The sequence below is a fragment of the Myotis lucifugus genome, unplaced genomic scaffold, assembly GCF_000147115.1.
Source record: "Myotis lucifugus unplaced genomic scaffold, Myoluc2.0 scaffold_650, whole genome shotgun sequence".
In the NCBI taxonomy this organism is placed as follows: domain Eukaryota; kingdom Metazoa; phylum Chordata; class Mammalia; order Chiroptera; family Vespertilionidae; genus Myotis; species Myotis lucifugus.
The window spans coordinates 247,127-251,317 of NW_005871698.1; the positions used below are offsets into that span (position 1 = coordinate 247,127).

Here is a 4,191-nt window from a genome sequence, read left to right on the forward strand (position 1 = left end):
TGTAGACGCTTTATCATAAGATTTTCTGGCCGCACCAAAATAAAGATAACCAAGAGGTAGTTATTTTTTTCTTCTTTTCCCATTTTGTTAGCATATTTTCTTCTTTTTCATTCTATAAATTTTGCCAAAGCCTTCACAATAAAGTGTAATACCTTTTGAAGAGGTCTTCACCCTGAAATCATTCTATTGTACGACTAAAAAGTTCCACCATTACAAAAATGTCCATTGGGCTGGTCTACTAGGTATATCGGTTGGAAAGCTTTTTCTTCATCCTTTTATTGTCATTTCTCATCATTTTCATTTTAGAAGAATATCCTTCATCTAGTGATTGGATTTTATGCAGTGGTTTGGCTTTAATGCAGTGGAAGTAATAGATTTAGCATATCAGAAAGCAGCGAATTAATACCTGTGGTTATGGTCTTTGAAAAATCTGTAGACAGTATATTATACAGGATTCTCCAGAGAAACAGAACCAATAGGGGAAAAATGTAAATATAAATATATATACAGTGGGGCCTTGACTTACGAGTGTCCCGACTAACGAGTTTTTTGAGATACCAGCTGTCTCTCAGCCGATTTTTTGCATTGAGTTGACAGAGTAATTTGAGTTAACGAGCTCCTTAATGAGCTCGGTCTTGGAACGAATTAAACTCGTAAGTCAAGGCCCCACTGTATGTATGTATGTGTGTGTGTGTGTGTGTGTGTGTATATATATATATATATACATATATACACACACACACACACACACACACTTCTAATCTAATAAAAGAGAAACATGGTAATTAGCGTACGACCACTACCCTTCCCATTGGCTAATTAGCAAGATATGCAAATTAATCACCAGCCAAGATGGTGGTTAACCGCCAACAAAGATGGCGGTTAATTTGCATATGTAGGCGCAATGCAGGGAGGCGAAAGGGAAAGCACGGAAGAAGCCCCCTGCCACTGACAGTGATTGGAAACCCAGAGGGGAGCTAAGAGCCGGGGGGCAGGGCAAAGGCGCCTTTGCCCTGCCCTCCAGCCATGATCGGGCACTGGCCAGTGATAGCTGGAAGTAGGGGTGGAGCCAGCGATGGGAGCTGCGCGATCGCAGGGCGGCTGTAGCGTGGGGTGGCTGCAGCTGTGGGGGTCCCCTCCCCGGGCCTAATGCCTCGGCCAGAGGCAATAGTCCTGGGCAGGGGCGGCTGCAGCTGCGGGTCGCCGCTGCCCGGGCCTAAAGCCTCAGCCAGAGGCGTTAGGCCTGGGCAGGGGCGGTGCCAGCAATCACAGGGCGGCTGCAGCTGGGCAGGGACGGTGCCAGCGATCATGGGGAGCAGGGGCAGAGTCGCTGATGGTGGGAGCTTGGGGTCCCCTGCCCAGGCCTAATGCCTTGGCCACAGGCGTTAGGCCTGGGAAGGGGTGGAGCAGGAGGTCCCTTGGAGAGCTGTGGGTCCCCTGCCCAGGCCTAATGCCTGGGTGAGAGGCATTAGGGCGGAGCCGTCAATCACAGGGATCAGGGGCCGAGTTGGCGATGGTGGGGTGCTGGGGGTCCCTTGCCCAGGCCTAATGCCTTGGCCAGAGATGTTAGGCCTGACCATGGGCAGAGCCAGCGATCATGAGCAGGGGCAGCGTGGGCGATCGTAGGGAGCTGGGGGTCCCCTGCCCACCCTGATCCGGGACACGCTTCAGGGCAAACCAGCTGGCTCCCACCCGTGCACCAGGCTTCTATCCTATATAAAAAAGGGGTAATGTGCACATGCCATTTTTTTTTTCAAAATATATTTTATTGATTTTTTACAGAGAGGAAGGGAGAGGGATAGAGAGTTAGAAACATCGATGAGAGCGAAACTTCGATCAGCTGCCTCCTGAACACCCCCTACTGGGGATGTGTAGGCAACAAGAGTATGTGCCCTTGACGGGAATCGAACCTGGGACCCTTCAGTCCGCAGGCCGACGCTCTATCCACTGAGCCAAACCCGTTAGGGCGGTAATGTGCAAATTGACCCTAACAGCAGAATGACTGGGAATGACTGGTCACTATGACACACACTGACCACCAGGGGGCAGATGCTCAATGCAGGAGCTGCCCCCTGGTAGTCAGTGCACTCCCACAGGGGGAGCTCTGCTCAGCCACAAGCCAGGCTGACAGCATCGCAGCGGCGATGGTGGGAGCCTCTCCTGCCTCCTCAGCAGCTCTATGGATGTTCAACTGCAGCTTCAGCCCGCTGGCAAGTGCACATCCCCCAAAGGATGTATCACTGCCAGCTTAGGCACAATCCCCCGGGGAGCAGGCCTAAGCCAGCAGGTGGACATCCCCCGAGGGGTCCCAGACTGCGAGAGGGCACAGGCTGGGCTGAGGGACCCCCGAATGCACAAATTTTTGTGCACCGGGCCTCTAGTCTACTTATATAAAAACCATGGGTAGTGTTCATCACATCCAGAAGAACTGCCACAACCAAGCGGAAGGAAGTCAGTCCTGCAGGGGTTGTCTGGGAGCGGCTGTGCCCTCCCCCAAGCTGTTTCCCAGAACTGTTTCCTGTAACGGCGGGGTTTGAGGCAGGAACCCACCCTGGGAGCTTGCAGGCAGATCTTTCTAAAGTGTGCTGCACGCCAGCACAGCCAGGGGTGAACCTGAGTGGGGAGGCTGAAATGCTTAGAAAAGACAGACAAGAAAATGAAAGCCAGGTCTCGGTGGGACACTGCTTCTCTGAGAGACAGCAACCACGCCCACAGCCATGCCTTTATTTTATAGCAGATGCTACAAGGCAAAGTAAGGGCGTGACCTAGATGTTTACAACATTCTCCTGGATTTCAATCCTATTCAACTACATGCACCTGAACTCTATCAAGCCTACATCACTCAGGCACGTGGGGCCACGTGTTTGGACCATAGGTTCAAGCTGTTGGCTATAATTGTGCTGGGAGGGCCCTGCCCTCCAAGCTGGGACTTGCATGTGGCAATGAGAGGACTGTGCTCTCTAATCAGTCCAAGGCTTGAACCTGTCCGAAACACTGTAGTGGCTCCCCACAATAAAGTTTTAATTCTGTTTTTTTGTTACTAATGTTGTGGCCCCACCCCATAACAAAGAAACAATTTCCAGAGGATGGGGCCCAGGAATCAGGATTTTAAAAAGATTCCCAGGTGATTCTAATGTGCAGCCAAGGTTGAGAACCACTGGTATAGATAATATTAAAAATATATTAAACGTGCAATTCTTTGTCCAAAAAATGAGCATGTTCAAAAATTCAGAGAAGAAAATTTGGATATACTCGATGGAGATTTTCACACGTATTTGAGTGATGATTCCATTGATTCCACAGATGATGCTGAAAAGGAAAATTTTCCCATCGAATTCTTAATAGTATTACTCCTTCGGGAATGCCATGTCATAAATTAAAATTGAAAGTGGGTGCAATCATCATGCTATTGAGAAATCTCAATAGTAAATGGGGTCTTTGTAATGGTACCAGATTTATTATCAAAAGATTACCACCTAACATTATCAAAGCTGAAGTATTAACAGGATCTGCAGAGGGAGAGGCTGTTGATTCCAAGAATTAATTTGTCCCCATCTGACACTGGCCTCCCATTTAAATTGATTCAACGACAGTTTCCCGTGATGCCAGCATTTGTGATAACTATTAATAAATCACAAGGACAAACTCTAGACAGAGTAGGCATATTCCTACCTGAACCCATTTTTGCACGTGGTCAGTTATATGTTGCTTTCTCTCAAGTTTGAAGAGCATGTGATGTTACAGTTAAAGTTCTAAGTACTTCATCACAAGGGAAATTAGTCAAGCACTCTGAAAGTGTTTTCACTCTTAATGTGGTGTACAGGGAGATATTAGAATAAGTTTAACCGAGGAACCAAGATGGCGGGCATAGGTTAACAGCGGAGTTTGCTGCCTCGAACAACCACTTCAAAAATACAACTAAAAAACGGAACGGACATCCAGAACCACAGGAAGGCTGGCTGAGTGGAAGTTCTACAACTAGGAGGAAAGAGGAAACCATACCGTGACTCAGAGGAGGCGCAGTGCTGAAGTAAATACTAAGGTGCTGAGTGCATGTGGAGCGGGCCGGCGCGCAGGCGCGGTGTGTTTCAATCGGGAGGAGTTCAGACTCTGAGCTCAGATCCGGGCGAGTCTCTAGGACCTAACTCAACGGGAGAAGTGGGAAGGCAGCTTTCTCTCCGAGGTTGCAAC

General features: G+C 48.7%; 1 protein-coding gene across 1 annotated transcript in view; it reads left to right on the forward strand.

Moving 5' to 3' along the window:
* The window catches only part of CAGE1 (cancer antigen 1), a 77,500-nt gene that overhangs the window by 21,197 nt on the left and 52,112 nt on the right, over positions 1-4,191 (forward strand).